The sequence below is a fragment of the Macaca nemestrina genome, chromosome 2 (assembly GCF_043159975.1).
Source record: "Macaca nemestrina isolate mMacNem1 chromosome 2, mMacNem.hap1, whole genome shotgun sequence".
NCBI lineage: Eukaryota > Metazoa > Chordata > Mammalia > Primates > Cercopithecidae > Macaca > Macaca nemestrina.
Genome location: NC_092126.1, coordinates 152,516,582 through 152,539,357, shown reverse-complemented (window position 1 = coordinate 152,539,357; position 22,776 = coordinate 152,516,582). Strand labels below are relative to the sequence as shown.

The 22,776-nt window shown below is 54.2% G+C and overlaps 1 pseudogene; it reads left to right on the top strand.

Moving 5' to 3' along the window:
- The first annotated feature begins 10,590 nt into the window (after positions 1–10,590).
- Positions 10,591–17,416, top strand: LOC105477745 (uncharacterized; annotated as a pseudogene).
- Positions 17,417–22,776: the final 5,360 nt, after the last annotated feature.

Sequence of the window (22,776 nt, the reverse complement as noted above, 5' to 3'; positions counted from 1 at the left end):
GCTCAAATCCAGACATCTCCCCGCAATTGCCACCCCATGGGGGCAGCTCACATGGCCTCCTTGAGCCTGGGTTTCCCTGTGTGACTAAGGGAGGGATGAATCCAACTTACTGGATGGCCATGAGGTTCCACTGTCAAACACAGAGCCTGGCAAACAGCAGGGACTTCATACACACTAAGTCCCTCCTCTCCTTAGTCTGGATGCTTAATAAAGCAAGTTCAAGGCTTGCTTAATAAAGGCAAGTTCAAGTTAATTGTTATCACAGTTAACAGCAACCATGTGAGGGAAGCAGGGGAACCAATGACTCCTCTTTACAGATGGGAAAGTGGAGGTTTGGGGAGGGTAACATGGAAACAGGCTTTGAACGCAGCACTTTATGACTTCAAAATGCGGCTCAGGGCTGTGTCTCAGCACCTGGGCTGGAGAGCTCTTACAGAACATGTCACCCAACCCACACACCTGTTCACAGGTGGGGAAACTATGGTTCAGAAAGGTCAAGGGAGCGCTGAAGGTCAGAGAGCTAGTCAGAGATGGGGCTGGGTGTCTACACTCCAGGCCTGTGGGGACTGGGAATCTTCAAGGCCTGCAATCTGGAGGAGGCTGTGACAGGATGGTTCCTCCTCTGTAGCCACCCACTCGTTTGGTCCCTGTGCATTAGCGGGAATCTGCCATGTGTCCATCCAGCGAGAGGGCCTGTCCCCATCACCCCACCCTGGGGATTGATATCCTTGTATCAGCTTTGACCAGGACGTTGTGGCTTCTCGAGGGTTTGGAAGTGTGTCCCTGCTTCCCAGGCCCCAACAGCTTCAGAGCATTGGGACAGAGTGTCCCAGCAGGGGCTAAGAGAGGTGAGGCCCTGCACCAGCTGAGGCTGTAGAGTCAACGCAGGTAACAGAAGGGAGATGAGAGAGGCAGCTCGACTGCTCCTGTTGGTGTTTTTGTATTGTTTTTCGAAAAAAATAACAAATCCAGATTTCTATGTAAAATCTCCTCATTGAATCACTTAAAACACTGAGCCTCAGATAAAACCTCCCTGAGCTGAAGAAGGCCCCTCCAGAGAGGGCCCTGGTGGATGGAAGGGCGCCTGTGGCGAGGGAGCAGGAAACTCGGGGATGAGGGAGGGGATTTTGGCCCTAAACCTGGAGCCTCAGTTCCCTGTGCTGTAAAGCGGGGCCATCAGTCCCAACCCCGCTGGGTGACTGTGCAAATGCCGTTCAGGCTCTCCAGAACTCCACAGGGCCAGGCTCACCCTGGGCTTTCTCAGGCTTCCTGGTGTGATGGGGTCCCCAAGTGGTCCACTCCTGCCCTCCGCAGGCTGGCACTCAGGCTGAGGACATCCTGGTGCGCAGCCTTGGATTTGTAGCCGTGGCTGCGGGTTTGGGGCAATTCCTGGTGTCTTCACTGACACTTTCCTTTTCTCTCCTCAGCCCAGAAAGTGGGTGGGAAGGCCCAGATGGGAAGGGCGAGAAGGGAGAGCTGGGAACATGCTCTGGTTCAGAGGTGGGAGCAAAAGGAAACTATTCCCACCTTGAGTCTCATGCATTTCACTCAGGGCATGTCCCACACCACACACCTCTCAGCAGCTGAGACAGTGGATGGGACAGGCACAGGGCTTGCCTGGACTCAGCTACCCACCCTGAGCCATTAGGGCAGCCTGCGGCCCAGAGGAGTCAGCGTTAGACAGTCCCCATGCCAGCATCGAGTAGGATTGGGCCACTGTGGTAGGAAAATGTTGCATCTCCCCCATGCCCTGCCAAAAAGAAAGGCCACATCCTAATCTCAGGAATCTTTTGCAGAGCAAAAGAGACCTTGCAGATGTGGTTCAATCAAGGATGCTGAGATGGGGAGATTACACCAGGCTGCCCAGGTGGGCCCAATGTGATCACAATGTCCCCATAAGAGGGAAGCAGCACTTTGCAAGGCTGAGGCCAGCGGATTGCCTGAGCTCAGGAGTTCAAGACCAGCCTGGGCAACATAATGAAACCCCATTGCTACTAAAAATACAAAAAAATTAGCCAGGTGTGGTGGCACATGCCTCGGACTAATGGACCCGCTTTACAGCTACTCCAGAGGCTGAGGCAAAGAGAATTGCTTTAACCCAGGAGGCAGAGGTTGCAGTGAGCCAAGATCTGCCACTGTACTCCAGCCTGGGCGACAGAGTGAGAACCTACCTCCAAAAAAAAAGGTGCGGGGAGGCAGGAGGTCCGAGTGGAAAAGATGGGGGGGGCCTCGCTGCCGGCTCTGAGGATGGAGGGAGGGGCCCCGAACCCAGGAGAGCAGGTGGCTTCGAGAAGCTGGAAAGGGCCAGAAAGGGCTTCTCAGAAGGCACGAGGCCCAGGCGACACCTCGATTTTGTCCCATAAAAGCCATTTTGAATGTCTGGCCCTCAGAACCGTCAAAAGAATAAGCGTATGTTGTTTTCACCTGCCCCGTTTGTGGGAATTTGCTACGAGCCCCATAGAAAAATAATCCAGCCTGAAGAGGGCATGGGGCAGGAGCAGGTGGGGCATGAGGGAGCCCTGGGAACGCCTCCCACAGGACACTAAGCTAACCCCGGGAAGACCGCATTCCTAGCGTGGGCATAGCCGTGGGCACGAGGGGGACTCCCTCTCCCACTACGCTGAGGGCACGCACACCTGCGGCTAGGAACGGGCTAGCCAGGTTACCCAAAGCCAGTCTATGGCATCCCGCCCCCTCGCCTCCACGATTGGTCCAGATGAACCAGAACCAAGCCAATCAGTGCATGGCCTCCTCCTGCTCCTAGAACAGGCATAAAATGGTCCAATCGGTGCAAAGGCCAGAAACTGCAGGCTCTGCGGGAAATCCTGCCAGAGAGGCCTGGAACCAAGGCAGCAACTTTGCTATCATGAGGAAGCTAAAAACCAGAGGAGGCAGAAGCAAGAGAATCGCCAGCGAGAGAAGATGAGCCCTGAACCAAAACAATGGCTGTGGAGAAGGGGCAGAGGGGGCCAGAACAGTAGGACTCCGGAGAGAACCGGGAAACCTGGAGCTCTGTGGCACTTGGGGGGGAGAAGACAGCCTGTGGGGAGACTGAGTCATCACCCTCTATCTCATCTACATTCTCCCCACAGAAGCCGGGAGCACGCCATGTAAACCTAGGTCAGACCACCACCCTCCACTGTTCAGAACCTCCTGGCAGGGTCCTCACCCAAAGTCCTTACCCAGCCAAACTCCATACTGTGGCTTCAAGGCGCTGCACACCATCTGGCCGTGTGGCCTCTCTGATCCCCCTGCACCCAGTCTGCTACTCCCTGGCCTTGCACTGTATTCATGTGCACCAGGCCCATGCCTGCCTGGGGGCCTCTGCCTGGGCTGTGCCTGCCGCCTGGAGGCCCTGTCTCAGACGCCTGCTTGGCTCACTCCTCCTCTTGCAAATGTTTGCCCAAGAGTCACCTTTCCAGTGAGTCTGTCATTGACCATCGCTTCGCCATCACTCCAACCCCTGCCATCTCTCCCACCCCACTTCCTGCTGGGGTTTGTTCCCTAGAGCTTAGTGCAGGCCATTTATTTGCCTATTTGTTAATTGATTGTATTAATTGACTCCTGGAGGGCAGGGACTTTTCCTTTGGCCAGGGCCTGTGACAGTGTTGCCCAATCAGATCATGGCCTCCACCTGCCCCCAGAACAGGCATTAAAATGGCCCAACCTCATAAAGGCCAGAACCTACACAGAGTAGGTGCAAAATTCATACTTGACTCAGAACCAGAGGCCATCAGATGGAAGCACAGCTCTGACCCTGATAACCCCCTCCGCACCCACCTTGGTGCCTGGAACTTGCTCTGGGGCGCCCTTCACCCCCTAGTCACCCGTCAGTGGAGCCAGACTTCTGGAGTCTGCACAGACAACTCTGCCTTAAAAAGAGCAGGCATTCCTGGGCGCCCCCCTCCTGCCACCCCGGCCCCGGGGCTCTAGTGCACACAGGCACGTGTATGAACAGGCCGGCAGGAGCAGATTCCAGGAGCTGAGGGAGCAGCCTGTGAGCCCAGAGAGGCTGCCCACCGCGGGGCACCAGCAGCCCCCGCCCTGCGACAGCCCCACATCTGCTACCTGTGCTCATCAGCACACATGCCACACACACACGCCACATACACGCATGCATGCACACCTGCCATGCACACACACACACACACAGAGTGTTCGGAAATTCCAGAATCTTATGATTTTGAAAACTCATTTATTTCAATTTAGCCCACATTCTGTTCTTGAAGCCTGGGTCATGGACAACTGTACCTTTCCAAAGCCTCAGAATCTCCAAGACTCAAAGCAGAAGGACCCGACAAGATTGTCCTGTGGCAGAGTCAGCTGGTAGACCCCAGGACAATCCTCCCCTTCTTTCCCTGAATTTCAGCTGGGCTCCCAGAATAAAGCCCTCACTTTCAGCCTTTCTGGCATCTAAGGGTGGCTGTGAGATGAAGCTCTTATCATAGGATATAAGCAAAAGTGTCCCACATCAGATTCCAGGAGCATTTCCTAAAAGACATCTGATACCCACAGTCTGTCCTTTTTTCTTCTTCCCTCCTACTTAGAACTTAGATGTGATGGCTGGAACTCTGGCAGCCATCTTGGACCACAAGGACCAGATTTCCTCCTTGGTTAGGTGGAGCCAGGAGCTAGAAGGAAGCTGTTCTCCGTGCCAGATCTGTACCACCTACCTTGAGGCTTAAATATGAATTAGATAGAAATTTCTCTTTTCTTGAAGCCATTGTTCTTTGAGTTTTTCATTTACAGTCCAGCCCTCCTATTGCCTAGATGGGGCAAGTGAGGCCTGAGTCAGGCATTGACCCATGCAATGAGTCAGGGCAGAGCCGGGGCAGAACTAACAGCACCTGCCTTGACTTCTTGTGAGCCCTTAGGATTCCTGGGTTCTGACTCACCCTTAAGTCTCAGGACTAGAGGTCTTCAGGGGTCCGACAGCCCAAGACCTGCCCCTTTTACAGCATCACTGGCAGATGGTCACCCAGGTGCTGCTTGGACATCTCAGGTAACAGGGAGAACGGTTCCTCCCTGCCAGTCCAGCCCAGTCCTGCTGAGTTCCAACTGGGAAACCCAGGCCACACACAGAGCTGAAACTGGCCCCCAGTCCTTAGCTCCAGCCTACCCTCTGGGCTCACACAGGGGCAGACACCAGGACTCCCAGAGGCTGCTTCTCTCCAATCTCATGGCATTTGCCACCCTGCCACTCTCTGAATTCTGCTCTTGGGAAGAAGTTCAAGCAGGAGAGAGGAGGGAAGAAAATACAGACTCATTGGGGCCTTCCCAAACTCTGGATATCAGTGGATAACAGAGCAGCAGAAGCTCGCCCAGGCCTCCCATGTCACAGGAAGGGACCCAGCTCGTGTTGAGCCCTGGCTGTAGACCATGTAGAGCACTGAGTGCTTTTCATATACTGTCTGCTTCAATTTCCATACAATGCTCTAAAGTAGGCCCAAATATTCACCCCATTTTACAGATAAGGAAACTGAGGTGCAGAGAAAGTTGCCTAGGATGGCCTTGCTAAAGCATTCATCTTCCACCCAGATGTGTCCCACTCCAAGATCTGCACTCTTTCTGGGCCCAACCATGCCCCTCAAACCTGGAGCAGGTCTCAGTGCTGCGTCTGACACTGGCCCGCTGCTCCTCAGCATCCCACACCCGCCCCACGTCCCAGTCAGGACAAGACTCCAACTTGCAGCAGAAATTATGAATAAGGCGAAAGAAAGTTGTCCTGGCCCCTGTGCATGCCTTAAGTATTTAAATTCTTTTTCATAATTATCTCAAATAGTAATTATTGCAGGAGCAATGCGCTTATCGCAGACATGAAACCACCTGCCTTCCCATTTTTGTCAAAAGTGGAAACACTGACATTATTTTTGCAATTCATTTCAATAGCTGTTTTCACTGTAAATACCACCTTAACCACAAGAAAAATACCCCGGGAGACGCTGGAGGTATTGGAGGTTTCAGAGGAATTATTCCAAGAGGGCTGTGGGTGTCTCCCAAGCACACAGAGAGAAAGGAAAACATGGGAAACTGTTTCCTCTCCAAGCCAAGGGGGAAAGTGCACCCTGGAGAAAACTCCCATGGAAGGGGGCTCACATGTGGCCCCCAAGTCCCCTTCCTCCTCTCTGCATCCAACTGCCATCCACACTGCCACCGCCACCCACCCACCCTGGGCTGCCCACGCACTGGAAACACCTCATTCCCTCCGTAAAACATCAAAATCAGGAGGCTCCCTCCCAGACACCATCGGAAACCAGGGGCCGCAGCTCCAATAGGAAGTTCGAAGATTCAAAGACCAGAAGGGACCAGATTTCCAAGAATGCAGCTTTCCAAGATTGCACAGTCTGGCACAGGTGTGGGCGGGGGGAAGCTGGAGAGGAAAAAGGAACATCCGGAGCTGCAGCCCAAGAAACCACCTGCCTTAGAAGGGAGGGCCCCAAGACATGGTTGGATGAGCCGTGAAGGGAAGCAGGCATCTCGAATTCTAGTCCCATGCCCACCACAGGGTGGCCTTGGCCAGGCTGCCCACCCTCTCCAGACCTCAGCGTCCCCATCTGTCAAATGGACAAGAGTCTTGAAGGGGCCCCTCAGCCTCTCATTCCTGGTGAGTACATGGTGGGCAAACACCTCTTCTTCCCAAGCTTCAATGTTCTCCTCCAAACAGCAGGTCTCTCCCGACTCTAAGCCCCCAGGTCATCAATGCAATTGTCATGATTACTAGTTATTGTCACTGGGCCTTGACTAAGTGCCACGATCTGTGCATGCATTATGCATGTGTACCTGGCATACAGAAGAGCCCCACACCATAGTCCTACCATCACTTTACAAGTGTGGAAACGGAGACTCAGGGAGTTGCCCAGTCACACAGGTAGTTGTGTGAGGCACACATGGTTGCAAGCAGACAACATTCCTGAGCACTTGCAATGTACCCCCTAGAGATGAAACTCTGATTGCTTCCACTTCACAGATGCAGGCATGGAGGCGCGAAGAGATGAGCCTCCAGAGCAGTGCAGTGGAGCTGTCATTTCAGCAGGCATTGTTGATGCTGCTTAGGAGGGAGGAACTTTCGAAGAGAGATGTGAGGCTGGGTACAAAGAAGCAGCGAGGGAGGTGTCCTGTCTCCAGCCCCGGCTACCTGGGAGTCCCCAGGGTGCTCAGATTCAGTCCTCACCCGCTGCCCTCGTCCCAGCCGTGTTCTCTGCTGCCTCCGTGTGGTCGCTGGGATTGACGCAGCTTCCCGGAGCCGCACAGCTCTGGGGCTGTGGAGCTTTGGCGCCGTGGAGCTTTGGGGCTGCGGAGTGGGCTCGAGTAAGGAAGGGGTGACTGCACTGGGCAGAGGGCAAGGGGGCACTGGGGTGCAGGGCACTGGGGTGCAGGGCACAGTCCTGCCCGAGGGTCTCGCTCACTCCGCTCCAGCCACGCCTCTTGTCAGCACATTCCCACTTTCCAGCCTTCGCTCCTGCAGGTCCCTCTGCCTGGCGCACTCTTCCCTTCGCTTTTCACATCATCCTATTTCCCGCCCAATGGCAGCCCCGCTGTCTAATCAAGGCCCCTCGCTGGTGTCCTCTGACCCCAGTCCTGCTTTGTTGTTCATCTTCCTACTTGTCTGCATCTAACATCGTACTATCGATTTGTTTATTTGTTGACCGTCAAATTCTCCAGTAAAATAATATCAGCTCTAGTGTCTGGCACACAGTAGGTGCTCAATAAAGACTTTTGGAAAAATAACTGCATGACCATTTCCACTAAATATCCCAACTTGTTCACCCCCATATGGCAGCTATGAGTAAAATTGGGAGACTTCTTCATAAGCTTGGGACCTGTCTTCCCAAGGTCTCAGTCCTGCCCACAGATGTACCAGCTCCTCCTAACCCTCCTGCCCCAGGACAACCCTGCAGAGAGTTAGGCACAGCAGTGGGAATCCCCTCCAAGCGGAGCCACCCCATCTCCTAATAGAATGCTGTCTCCAGGGGTTGCTGTTCATCTCAGGGTCCACTGATGTGTCCGGAGCTGAGCACAGGAGTCAGAGAGCCCAGAGAACAAAGCAAAACTGGATGTCCCCTCCCTCATTGCAAGTATAGACCTTTGGTAATGTGGCCTGACAGACACAGTCATCCACTCAACAAATATATCTTCATCCTGCTCCATGTTGATACAGAGGGGTCTATAGAAATTAATCAGGCCTGGACATTGCTCATACAAGAGACATATGGGCTTGGCCCACTTCGTCCTACACACCTCTGTCTGGCCATGTGGCTTTGGGCAAGTCCCTTAGCCTCCTCTGCTTCAGTTCCATGTAGGTACAGTGTGAGGCTACTGAAGATGGTCACAAAGCCCCCATCTCACTGATGTCGAACCTGTCCCTGCTCTGAATCTGCGCCTTCACAAACACCCCCACCTGGTGCGCCTGCCTGCCCCCTCTCCAACTACTGTTCACCTGCCACTTGCTGCTCAGGGTGTGCAAGCCACAGCAGGGAAGAGGGATGGGTGGCTCAAGGGGACAGCCGGGGGCACCGAGGGCTGCCCTCCACCAGCCCAGCATCCTTCCAGGATGGCCTGACAGCTATTGTCATCACTCTCTTCTGGGAGGAAGGAGACAGCCGGCCCAGTTTCCCCATGAAAGCCTCCCTTGCTGTGTGACAAAGTAGAGAAGACTCCATATTTACTAAGCACCTGTGTGCTACACCCCATCCCTGGCGTGCCCCACATGAGAGGCAGCAGTGCCCGTTTTACAGATGGGGAGCCTAGGGCTCAAAGTGTTTTGCAACTGGCCCCTGCCACCTAGCTGGTTTGCATCTCCAAGGCCTCCGTCTTGGCCTGGCCCAGAGTTCACCACTATGACTCAATGTACTGGGGCCTCTCATTTTCCTTTTCTTCCCAGGAAGAGAAAATTTTGGACCAAATACTCTCTGCAGGGTAGATTCTGCTCTCTTTCTCGAGACCCTGAATCTCTGTGTCCAATGTAAGTCTCTGGGTTCCTGACCCTGTGAGTCTAATCCTCTGTAGCGAGTGATGGTAATCACCACTTCGGGTGCTGTGCTAGAGCTTAACTGCACCGAGTATCTAGTCCTTGCCACAACCGGATAGGACTGGTACCGTCACTAGCCTCATCTCACAGGTGGGAAACCTAGGCACAGAGAAGTTAGGGGACTTGCCTGGAAAATGGCAGAGCTGGGATTTGAACCCAAGCCATCGGGTGCCTCATGGCTACACTGTACCAAAACTCTGAGGGCAGGGGTCCTGAATTCTGGCGCTGCGATTCCAAAGAATGGAATTCCAAAGATGACACTAAGAGAGTGTCATCTCCTTAATGGAATGTTCCTGGGACTTCCTCCTCCTGCTCTCTGGGAAAGCCTTCAGGCCCAGAGAGGGATGGCACCTGTCTGTGCCTTCCAGAGAGGGGGCCCAAGGCGCCCTGTAGTCTCCGGCTATCTCTGGGCAGCCGCTCCCCTCGAAAGTGCGAGGGGGAGGCGGCTCCCTGGAGGAGGGGTCCCCCAGAGTTGGCTTGGCAGGTCCCTCCAACCCAGGTCCCGCTCACACAGGCACTAATGGCACTAACGGCACTAATGGCACTAACGGCACTAATGGGCAAAGCCAGGGCGGAGCGTCGAGGAGACCATTACGCGCCCCAGGGGCACAGGGCAGGCGGCCGGCGCGGATGGGTCTTGGGTGCGCCTGGGAGACCTTCAGGCCCCGCGCGTCCCCGGCGCCGCAGCAGCCCCTGGCGGCGGGCGACCTCTGGCGGCGGCCCCGGCCTTGGGCGCGGGCGGGCCCTTCCTGCCCAGCGGGACGCGCCGGGCGGCCGGGGCGCCGGGAAGAGGAAAAGGCGCTCAAGGCCCGGCCGGGAGCGGCTTGGGGACGGCCGCGGGCGGGCAAGGGCGGAAGGCGGCGGCCGGGCGGCAGCCAGCGGGAGGCACCGGCTCCTTGGCCGGCTGAGCCTCGCCACCTGCTGGAGGGAACCGTCACCACAGGGGCCTGGCGTCCCAGCCCCAACCCCGGGCCAGGGCGGCGGGTTGAGCCCGTCCAAGAGCCTAGTGGGCTGGAGAGCGATCGCCCGGGATCAGGGGCACTCCTGCTGCAGCGCCGTCCTGGGGATACCTGGGCAGGGGTTTGGCATCCCATCGCCCAGCTGTGCTCACGAGCAGGTCCCCTTTCCTGTATCGCCCGGCCCTAAGGGGCCTGAGGCAGACGGGATGTCTCCAGCTGTAGCCACGCCTGGAGCTGCCGTGTGTCACTCCCCGCCAAGCCCACATCCTACCCCAGAGGGCATGGGAGCAGGGAGGTGGCCCAGGCACTGGTTTGATCAAAGTAGAGCTGTGTGCAGAGGGAGTGTCAGGGCTAGGGGCGCAGAGGATGATGGGGGAACTGCCTAAAGCCACATGAGATGAGGACACACTCCTGCTCCCCGTGCCCTGGGTCCTGATGCCCCTGACTTTCCACCCCTAGCTTGGAACACTCTGCCTTTTCATCATCCTCCTTACAATCTAGTGAAGCAAACTGCAAGCTGGGGGCTGGGGGCAGGACGGCCAGAATAGGACCAAGTAGAGGCTACTGGCCCCTCAAGAAGCACACACTCCTCCGCAGAAGGGGGCCCCCAGAAAGCAGGCCCTGGGTCTAACAAAGGGAGGTGGATGCTGCCTCTGCTGGAGCCGCCTGCCTCTGTTTCCATGGCAACCCCACTTCCAGGACAAAGCAAAGGCTCAGCATTCCCAGGACACGTGAGCGGGCAGAGAGACGGCCTGGGCCTTATGGCACAGAAGGGGAAATTGAGGCCCAGAAGGGCAGCAACTTGCTGTCAGTCCCCAGGAGATGCCCCGGTTTCCCCCATCACAACAGCCATCATGCCAGAGTCTGTCTCCCAGGGGCCCCCAGATTATACTCCTCCGACTAAATATATAAAGCAATATCCACAAGTGAAAGTGCCTTGAAGACACTCATACAAGAGGGAGGAGGCGATGCCAGGCGTTGGGGAGGGTATTGTAGATATGGCAGTCAGGACAGGCCACTCTGATGAGGTGACATCTGAGGAGAGACCTGAGAGACGGGAGGGAAGGAGATTTATGAACACTGGAGCCAACATGTGCCAGGCAGAGGAACCGCCAAGTGCAAAGGCCCCAAGGTGGGAATGGGCTCACCGAGCTGTGGACGTGGCAGAGAAAAGGGAAGGAGAGGAGGTTCAGGGGGCGGCAGTACCAGGACTCCGAGGGTCTCACAGGCCGCAGCAAGGAATGTGACTGTATCCTCGTGTGATGGAAACCATGGGGCTGGGAGCTGAGAACAGTCATTAGTCATAATGGCTCAGCCAGCTGTGAGGAGCAAGGTGGTGACAATGGAGGGTGAGGGGGTGGAGAGGAGAGGAGGCAGAGGCCACTGAGGAAGCGACTGCAGTGATGTGGGTGAGAGATGCAGGTAGTGGAAGCAGGCCGGGGCAGCAGAGGCAGGGGAAGAGGTGGGAAGGGGCGAGTGCTGGAGTGGGTGGACAGAGGGCTGTGCAAGACTCACCACTGGCTAGGAGGTGTGGGGAGGGGCAGGGGCCAGGCTGTCCAGGTTTCTAACTGAGCAACTGGGTGACCAAAGACACCATCTCCTGTGCATCCGCTGATCCAACTGGCCTTGCACCTCCTCCCACCCCCAGTTCTTTCCGCTACAACCCCTGGACTCAGATCACTGCCAGCAAACCCACTAAAACCACCTCTCCCCTTACCTCCTGCCCCTGGAGCCCCAGCCAGCGTTTAGGGCCCCCGCTAAGGAGGCGCTCTTTCAAGCCCCAGGCCTGGAGAGACGGTGTGCAAAGGATGGCCCAGCAAAGACCATGTGCACTGGCACTGGCAAGGGGAGCTCCCCAAAAGAAAATGGGGGACACTGCAGGCGGGCACATTAGCTGAGGTCCTGTGGACATGTGCTATCCTAGAGCCCCAAAGGGTGGCTACTAAGGCAATGCCATTTACAGTTGCGGAAACAGGCCCCAGGAGGCAAGATGTCCCAGCCAGCCGATGTCTCTCAGCTGGACAAAGACGCTAGCAGTGTTCACTTGGGACCTAATCTGCAGTGGCCTTCTGCCAACCCCCAACCCCGGCCCACCCCACACCCCAGCCAGCTCCCAGCCCTCAGGCTTTGCTGGGCCCCCTGCAGGGATGGCTAAGCACCAGACCGAGGGCGTGGGCCTGGTGACCAGGTCTGGGGGTGGGAACATCAGGGCATAAATCCTGACCCAGCTGACAGTGCCCCAGGGCAGACACAGAAGTCCTACTGTCACCTTCCTGTCCCCACCCTTCCTGGCATGTTTCACAGGGTCAGCGGTGCTGGGTGGGGAGGACAAGCACATAAACCTTGGCCCCAGCCAGGTCAGCCTTGAGCTTCCGACCTGATAAATGGAGAAGAGGACGAGGCCTGGCCCTGCACTAACCTTTAGGGCCAAGAAAGAGTGAGTCACAGAGGACCAAGCTGCAGAGGGGATATCCAGGGGCCTGAGTGGAAGCCACAGCCAAGCCCCATCCAGGAGCATGCAGAGAGGGACCTGGGTAGCAGCTACCTCAGGTGTTGGGGTGGGGTGTCCAGCTCACGGGCCCAGCCTGGGCCTCCTAACCCCAAATGCAGCCACCACCACCCCCAGCCTGCTCCTCCCTTCAACTCTGGCTCCAGCCTGGACATTGGACAAACTCTGATTGCTACCTGAGCAGCTGGAAAGGACCCAGCCCTTCTCTCAAGCAGTTCATGAGGACGGGGGACAGGTGGAGTGTGCACACACACATTTGCTTATTCATTCAAGACGCATTTGTTAGCGCCTGCTTTATGCACGCCTGGTGCTAGGTGCTGGGGACTCGGATCATGTTTAGCTGCATCAGTCCTCAGAAGGGCTACCTGCAGGGATGTGTGAGGGCAGTGGAGGCACACAGCAGAGAGAGGCCAATTCTGTGTGGGGTACTCAGAGCTGAGCATTGCAGGATGCGTAGGAGTTTGCCAGGCACTCTAAGCAAAAGGTACAGAATGGGCAGAGGCGTGGAGATGAGAAGGGTCTTGGAGGGTGCTAGGAAGGGCTGGTGGCCAGGGTGACTGGAGTGCAGGGAGTGGATAGGGAGTGATGGGCAATGAATCTGAAGCAGGGCACGGACCAGAATGTCTGGCCACGGAACTGGGACTTTATGCCATGGCAATGGGGAGTCATGGTGGGGTTTACACAGGGGAGAGGCCAAAAGCTTAGTGTCCTCTCTGCTAGCTCAGCCCCAGACATCTTCCTCTCACCTCCTGACACAGCAGATAAGGACAGCAAGGCTCAGAAAGGTCAGGTTTCCTGTCCCACCCCCATCCTCAGACCCTCATCACCCGTGGCTGGACTCTGTGTGGCCTGGGCCAAATATTCAGCTCCTCTGGGCCTCAGTTTCTGTGTCTGTAAAATGGGGATGATCACGGAAGGGAGGATGAGTTTAGTGAGGTAAGAAGGCTACACATGTAGCCCGCCTGTCTCCCTCAGAGGAGGCAAGACAGACTGGTTCTGGACCATTTGCTACTCCAGGAAATGGCTGGACAAGGTCTCTCTGAGGGCTGGAATGACCAGGCTGAACACAGGGCTGTAGGTCAGGCATCTGCTAGAACCCAGGCACTGGAGATCAGAATGCCCTACACATACACACACACACACACACACACACACACACCCAGGACAGTGACAGACACCACCTCCCCACCTCAGATGCAGTCCACCGGGTTCTCCCATACTCAAAGCTACGTGCCTACAGAGATGCAAACTCACACACAGCTCCTGGTGTCCTGCAGGCCTCGAGGTAGCCCTGGTCCCAGTGTGCTAGGGGCAGTCCCACCTCATATCCACTGCCCTGGCCTAATTAGCAGTGCCCCTTTCTTACTCATGTCCATGTCTACAATAAACTATCTGATCAACCACTACATAGCGGACACACTGGTGTTGCCTTTCCTCTCCAGAGAGGTTCCCAACCATGCATATGTGTGTGTGCACACGTGTGTGTACATGCAAGTGTGCGTGTGCATGTGTTCATGTGCATGTCTGCGTGCGTGTGTGTCTGCTTGTGTGCATGTTAGTGTGTGTGCGTGTGTGTGTGCCAGAGACGCCTTTGGCAGTCTGGGCAAGCCTGTAGGTTCTTAAATGCCAATTTGATTTAAATTATAGTTATCAAAATACTAAAAGGGGTCTGTGACATGGCACTATGTGGGCTCCCTTCTTAACCCAGTGAATGACACGGTCTAGCAGCGGGTCTAATACCCGCTGTAATTTCAAAGTACTAAGGCAGGAAAGTGAGATTGCACCATTTCTGAAATGAGTAGTGCTACTGTAGCTCATTGCGTTCATAATTAAAGGACATGCTATGTTCCAATTAGAGTATAAAAGACGTTATTTCTGCCCATCCACGTTCACGCACCTCCCGATTTCTCTCCAGGTCCTGGAAGCTGCTGTGGGACGCGGCCCTCGGACCCGGCCACCTGCCTCGCCGCGGCCCGGACTGGCCCACACTGGCCCGCACCGGCCCGCACCGGTCCCCACCGCGTCTCAGCTGTCGGCTCCTGCGCAGCCTTCCGCAGTTCCGCATGCCACCGCCAGGTGTCGCTGCACACACGCCGTGGCCCAGAGACTCCTCTGCAACCCGCTCCGCGAGGCTCTAGGGGCACCCAGGGTCCTGTTGCCCGCAGCCCGCAACTTATCTGTGCACGGAGCACCCCCTCGCTGCACTATGAACTTACGCTGCTCCCCCAACACCTCACTCTTTGGTGCCTTTGAGCATGCTGCCTGCAGTGCCTTCCCTGATCTCCAGCTGGGTAATTCCTGCTGCACGTCAAAACCCACTGGAGGCAACACCTCCTCCAGGAAGCCTTCCGTGATGCCACTATAGTGGCCCCTCTTGAGTTTCCACAGCCCCCTGTGGCTACCTCATCATTGCAGTGACTGTCAGCATGGTTGTGTCTGTTTCTGTGTCTGACTCCCCACTAGAATGTGAGCTTTGGGAGTATGGGGAGGGCCACACAGTGGGCTGTTCTGTTTTGTTTTTTAAGCAGACTTAATTTTTTAGAACAGTTTTAGGTTCACAGGAAAATTGAGCAGAAAGTACAGAGAGTTCCCATACACCCCCTGCCCCTACACATGCACAACCTCCCCTCTATCAACATCCCCAGCAGAGGAGCGCATGAGGGACCTGCACTGCCACATCAGTGTCACCCACAGCCCATGGTTTAAGTGAGGGCTCATTCTTGGAGCTGTACATTCCATGTGTTTGGACAAATGTACAACGACCCTTATCCACCATTATTGTATCATGTAGAATAGTGTCACTGCCCTAAAAATTATCTATGCTCCACCTGTAATCCCCTGTGCTCCCTTCCCCCTAACCCCTGGCAACCACAGATCTTTTTACTGTTCCCATAGTTTTGCCTTTTCCAGAATGTCGTATAGTTGGAATCATAGAGTGTGCAGCCTTTTCAGATTGGCTTCAGATTGGCTGGGCCACGTGGCAAAACCTTGCCTCTACAAAAAAAATACAAAAATTAGTTGGGGGTGGTGGTGCACGCCTGTAGTCTGAGCTACTTGAGAGGCTGAGGTGAGAGAATCACCTGAGCCTGGTAGGTTGAGGCTGCAGTGAGCCATGATTACTTCACTGCACTCCAGCCTGGGTGACGGAGAAAGATCCCGTCTCAAAAAAAAACAGCCAAAATGTTTTCCAAAGTGGCTGTGCCATTTTGCATTCCCACCAGCAATGAATGTGAGTTCCTGTTGCTCCACATCCTCGCCAGCATTTGGTGTGTTGGTGCTTTGCATATGAGCCACTCCAGTAGGTGTGTGGCAGTATCTCACGGCTGGTTTAATTTGCAGTTCCTTAATGACATATGATGTGGAGCATCTTTCACATGCTTATTTGCCATCTGTGTATCTTGTTGAATGAGGTGTCTGTTTAGATCTTCTGCCTGCTTTTTAATTGGGTTGTTTTCCTATTGTTGAGTGTTAAGAGTTATTTGTAGATTCTGGATAATAGTCATTTATCAGCTATGTCCTTTGCAAATATTTTCTCCTAGTCTGTGGCTTTTCTTCTCATTCTCCTGAGCAATGAGGTTTCCCTCGCAGAGTTGAATCCCTGTGTGGCCCTAAGCACGTTATACACTCTCTCTGAACCTCAGTATCCACCTCTGTAGCTGGGGCTGGGAGCCCTCTCTCCAGGTTGTAGTGGGAACAGGATCTGAGCAATGCAGAGCCTGCCAGCACAGGGCCTGGAACACGGCAGGGGCTGCCAGTAGATGCTGGTGGAACTGGGTCACCTCCATTCTCTTGGGGGGTGCATTTTGCCCACAGTTCCATCATTAAAGCCCCTAGCTATCAACAATGGTTCCATCCATGGCAGAGCAGGCCAGGCCAGCCCAGCCCACAAATCTGTTTGCAGGAAGATTCCTGTGGGTGGGAATCCCTTGATCTTAGGAAGGGGTCAGAGGAGCAGACCCCAGGGAGACCTTGGGGTCATGGACAGACCTGCTGTTCAAGGGAGGGGTGGCCACTCTGCCCAAATTCCCTCAAGGACCACCCCTCACTCAGCATCCTATCCTCTCCCCACTTGGTCCCCACAGACCTCTGGCCTCTGCTCCCACCACACCCTTCCCTCCAGCCACACTGGCCGTGGGAAAGCCTTGCAGCCCTCCCTGCAGTCAGAAACACCTTTCCCCCATGCCACTTGTCCAAATCCACCCCTCCATTCGTTGCAGGCAGAGCGGCCAGGCTGGGGCTGCAGCCACGAGGGGGCACTGTTGCCCCGCAACTGCGTCAAAACTCATCCACAAAGCTGGACCCGGCGCTTCTGTCCCACCAGCTTGCCGAGCAGCAGGCGAGGAGAATGCCTGTCTCATAAAGTTGTGGAAACTAAACCAGGGGAATGTCAGTGGTCCCATCCCACACCCAGGATCTGCTGGGGCCGCTCTCACACCTCCTGCGATGGGTGCTCACTGCCTCCAGCCAGGCTGCCCGGCCCTTCGCGGGAAAAGCTCTGCCTGGACAAAGGGCTTTGCAATGGTCCCAGTCTATTTTGCAGAAGCCATAAGGTCCTGTGGGGCCACAGGGTCTTCCAAATGAAAACTGCTTATACCTGATGTAAATGACGAGTTGATGGGTGCTGACGAGTTGATGGGTGCAGCACACCAACATGGCACAAGTATACATATGTAACAAACCTGCACGTTATGCACATGTACCCTAGAACTTAAAGTATAATAATAATAATAAATTTTAAAAAAAAGAAAAAAAGAAAGAAAGAAAAACGCTGAGAAGAACAGATTTACCTTGGGAACCATAAGAAAGAAGTAGCTTGGGGTTTCCAGAGAAGCCCAAAACCTAAAAGTGCACGTGAAATTCCTCAGTGTTGACATGTTGGCTCAAAACTTTTCTAGATATTGTGCCCAAGCCAAGCAATGACCCACTTGAGCCTACAGCCCACAGGATGGGACGCTGGTTTTGGGTGTAGCTCAGTGACTCAGAGAAAGCAGAACCCTTAGCACACGTGTGCGGCACAGCCGGCAAGCAAGCGCGGCGCGCCCCTCCGCTTGGCACATAGCAGGAAGTGGGCTGATGGACAGGGAGGCACAGGTTTTCTGGAGGGCAGCCTGATAAAATGGGGTCAAGACTGTAGCACAGACATCCATGATCAGCAGCTCGCTCCTTGGTTGCGTGTCCAGGGAAGTCCACAAATGGGCCCCCTTCTCTGCAGCAGTTTGTGGGGTGGGTACCTGGGAGCAGCCTGGACACATGATCCCAGGGGAAGTGTGGGGTGCCCCTCGGAGGACTCCGGAGCAGGCGCCAGCAACAGACAAGACGTGTGGCAACAGCAAGGAACACTTAACACTGCTGACTACACAATCAGGGAGCCAGTGGCACCTGTAACACCACGCTGTGGAGCAACTGCAAATATGTGCACCAAGGAGCGCACTGCAGCAGGTGAGGAGGAAGAGAAATCCACGGTGGAGAGACCCAACCAGCACGACCTCAGCCAGGCGGGCAACGCCAGCATCACAGGGGACGTGCCAGTTGACAGCAGCTGCCCTCCCCATTGGATGGGCTGATCAGGGCACTTTACCTCTGTGATCTTCCTCCCCAGACCCACAATCCCAGTCTAATCATGAGAAAAGCGTCAGACAAAGCCCAGTAGTGGGCATCCTACAATGTACCTGGCCAGTCCTCCTCAACTGTCAAAATCGTCAAAACCAGGGTACATGCACGGCGGCATGTACCTGTAGTCCCAGCACTTTGGAAGGCTAAAGTGAGAAAAGATTGCTTGAGACCAGGAGTTCAAGACCAGCCTGGGCAACAGAGAGAGGCCCCCATCTCAAAACAAAAGCAAAATCCCAGAGCTAGTCTAAGAAACCATAATGTGTATCCCAGAGGAGGTCCTGGGACCGAAAAAAGGACATTAAATAAAAGCAAAGGAAAGCTAAATAAAGGATGGACTTTAGTTAAGAACATATCAATATTGATTGACACCTCACTGTGCACATATAGTAATGTAAGGTGTTAACAGTAGAGGGAATTGGGTGGGGGACTACTCAGAATTATCTTTGCACCTTTTCTAGAAATCAAAAACTATTCTAAAACTAAAACTTTATTTTAAAAAATACATGCCCACCACACCACAGTACCCATTTTCTAAACCAATTTTCAGCACAGAGATATGTCCGGAGCTGCGCGCCCCGGCCATAGCAAATAATAATTAATGATTAAACGCCCGAGCTCTATTCCTTTCCACTTTTTACCTCCTCCCTAGATTTGTTGTTTCTCTTTTGTATCAATACCTCATAATAGATGGCGCTCTTCCTGCTTCTTCTTCACTTGTTTTTCCCCCGCGGCAGCGAAAATTGTTACTTTGTAGCACAGGCACCATCCCGTGCCCAGGAAAATTACCAACTGACAGCGCAGGTGCAACATGACGTTTGACCAGAGAAACCAATACCTACTTGGTCACGCCCTCTGCGATGAGATCATCTCCGCCTCTGGCCCAACCCCTTCCCCTCCAAGTGTATATAAGGCACTGCATTACCGCCATTAAATGAGACTTGATCAGAGCACTGTCTTGTCTCCATTTCTCGTGTCTCTTGTCCCCCAAATTCCCACTCCCTCCTCCAGGGCCTGCTTCGACGATCCCGCGGGCCGGGATAGAGATACACAATGAAGGTGTTAGGATGGAGGCCTGGGGGGCAGGGATGGGGATATTGACACAGCCCCCAGGGACAGTGGTGTGGGTGAGTGCCAGCCCTCACCCCCTAGCTCTCCAAAACCAGCCCAACAGGAAGGCCAGGGGCCCCAGGCACTCCCCACATGCCCTCTGCATGCCCCGATGGTGAGGCAGTCAGTCGCACAGACCCACCCATCATGGTGTGCCCATCTCTAGCTGGTCCCAGGCTGGCCATGCCCAGAGAGGACAGGCAGGCTGACCCAGGTGCAGGCCCCACAGGCAGCAGAAAGGCCCTGGCAGGGGAGGCCAGCAGGTAAACTGGGTGCTGTCCTGACCTTGTGGGACTAACACATGTGAGTATGTCTGGGGCCTGGGGGCCTGTGCTCCATTCCACACACCCCTCCTCAGGGCCATGAGAGCAGAACAAATGCGGGGGGCCAGAAATCATGAACATGGGTGTGAATGTCGCTGCTGTAGCTGAGATGGATCCACCAGGCTTGTCCAGTCTGAGATGGGTGAGTCACTATCTTGTCCCTGAGATAAGAGAGGGTCCCAGACGTGAGATGCAGCCCAAGTGATAAGACTGGCATCCCAGGACCCCACGCCACAGCGTCCCAATATCCCCAGAGGGATCAGCTCCAGCATGGCCTCCCTTGTCATCCGTTCTCCAGACTACAGCCACAGCGGTGTGGGGAAACGCAGATCCAAGGCTGTCACCACTGCCCGTGCTTCAGCTGCTCCCAATGCTCTGGGGATCTGCTCAGAGCCCTGGTGGAGGCTTGTGGTGGCTTGCTGACCCTGCCTCACCCCACCCCCTCCACCCTCATCCCTCATCCAGTCCTTCCAGGCAGATCAGGCTTCTCCACTTCAGAAGCTTTGCACATGCTCTTCCCTTGGGCTGGCATGCCCTTCCCTGCTTTTCACTGCATCCAGCTGGACATTTTTTATTATGTTCAACAGAAAATTCACAATCAGGTCTTCGGCCTGCCACTCAGCTCTGCCTGCCCTTCCCCTTCAGGAGACAGGTGCCACTTTGTGAGCTGCCACAGGCCGTCTGCCTTCCACTTAGCCGCCAACCTCCTACTCACAGCTCAGACTCTCTCATCCCTCTGCAGGGCAGTGCAACTCAGCCGTCCGATTCCTCTATCTTTGTAGTCATCATTCCCTCAAATTTTTCCCATGCCTGCATCAGCATTCCCAGCCACAGCATTCCCTCTACCAGCATTCCCTGTGAGTATTCCTGGGCCACCACTGGTGCCATCTTTAGCTATTGTGCTGCCACCTTGTGCTGGGGAATATCTGTGCCCCAATCACCAATGACCTCCAGTAAAAACTCTGGATACCAAAGGCTCAAATAAACTTCCTTGATTGTTTATCTTCTTTGTGTATTATCATTCATCATGTCTGGGAGGAGGTCACGCCATCTGGGACAACCAGAAACTCCACGTTTGGACCCTTCCTGGACTCTGCTCTCTTTGTCTCTCCCCTTGGCTGGCTTGGATCTGTATGCTTTCACTATAATAAAATTGTAATAAGTATACCACTTTCCTGAGCGCTATACTTTTCTCTGAGTCATTCAAGTGAATTATTGTACCTTTAGGGTGGTTATGGGGACCTCTGACTATATCACCAATTGGTCTGAAGGGAGGGTGATCCTGGAAACACCAGTCTCGGCTGGTGCCTGAAGAGAGGGCAGTCTGGTGGGGACTGCTTCCTTCAACTCCATCATTTGCTGAACTCCTTACAGTTGGTGTCAGAACTGGGGCTTTCTAGACCAACCCTGACTCACTGGAACATGTGGTTTGGGAAGAGTAAAAGGGTAGGAGCTGAGGAAACTTTCATTCCTGGTGGTGGCTGTGCTGCAATCAAATTTTTTGTCTTTTTTTTTTTTTTTTCAAATACACTTGCAAGTAGAACCAATACAATCAATTTTTAAGGTAAAAGTTACCAATGGAATTTAGAAATGATGGATCCAACTCCTAAGCAGTTGGCTCACTAGAGTATAAGGAAATGCAAAGAAACAACAAAAAGGGAAAATGTGAAATCCCTTGGTTATTGTTATCTGCAGTGGTTAAAAGGTAAGTAAGGGTAAGTGTGGGAGGGGACCGTGGTGCTGAGCCAAGGTTCTGGTCAGCCTGGACCACAGCCTCTAGCCTGAGGCCCTACCCAAGGGATGTGTGGGGTAGATTCCGATGCTGGGCTAGGGTCCAGTCAGTTGACCCAAAGTGTGGCTACTGGCCTCAGAGTCTCCTCCAAAGGGAAAAGGTGCCAAGACAACAGATAGTAAAGGTTTTCATAAGAGCATGGACAAAACAAAGGGGTAGGACCAAGGAGACAGTCAAGGGACATCCCAGCAGGGTGGAAGCTTTTAAGCAGGTGTTAAGAAATACGATGAATAAAGTGGATATTGATGGGGACGAAACAAGGGTCTCAATGCAGCATTCACAGAAGCTGGATGGACCCTGCCGGCCGCCCAGTGTGAAAAGGCCCTACAAAAATCTGCTTTATTCATTCTAGTTCGGAGGATTTTTAAAACCTGAGAGGCCTAAAATGACAGTGAGAATTCTGATCTCGAGTTGCCTGAGGCAGTGGTCTCGCAATCTAACCAGGAGAAAGCCTGAGTCCTTTGGCCCACCCCCTAGCTGGGGACCCAAAGCCGTACACACACGGGTGGGTAAAATGGCCTGGGGAGGAGAACAGACTCCGTCTATGGGAGCCCCTGCTCTGTGATTCCAGACCCTGTCAGTGAAGCCCAAATGGAGCTCTTGGTCAATGGGGAGCATTTAGAAATGTGATGGTTGATGGAATTAAGGTGGATACTTAGGTGAAAACTGGAATGTTAGAACAAACTCTCTGTGAGGTGGCTGCACCTGCTTTATCAGAGCATATGCTGGGGATGGAGATGGTCTGGCTGGGGAATGCTTCTCCCACCGATTGCTGTAAAATAGAAGGCAGGTAAACCTGCCCTTCTGGCAATAGTGATTGAGGACTGGCATCTTGTCAGCTGATTCAGACTTTGAAGGGTACACACTCCACATCCGGGAATATTGCAACTCCTTCCCATAAAACTACCCCCAAAAGCCCTGGAGTCCCTACACAGATGGGGCTTTCTGGCAAAGCCTGTTAGTGCCGCCCAGGGGTGACCGCCGGGATTTGGGACTAGAAAATTTTCATCTGAGGGCCACGCGCGATGGCTCACGCCTGTAATTCCAGCACTTTGGGAGGCTGAGGCGGGCGGATCACGAGGTCAGGAGATCGAGACCATCCTGGCTAACACCGTGAAACTCCGCCTCTACTAAAAATACAAAAAATTAGCCGGGCAAGGTGGGGGGCGCCTGTAGTCCAGGCTACTCGGGAGGCTGAGGCAGGAGAATGGCATAAACCCGGGAGTCGGAGCTTGCAGTGAGCTGAGATCCGGCCACTGCACTCCAGCCTGGGCGACAAAGCGAGGCTCCGTCTCAAAAAAAAAAAAAAAAAAAAAAGAAAGAAAATTTTCATCTGAGAGACAATGATTGGACTTTGACTGAGGCCACCCTTATGATTGAAGCCTATAAAATAATCGTTTTAAAAATCTGAAATACATACAATGTTCTGGACAATGTCAAAGAAA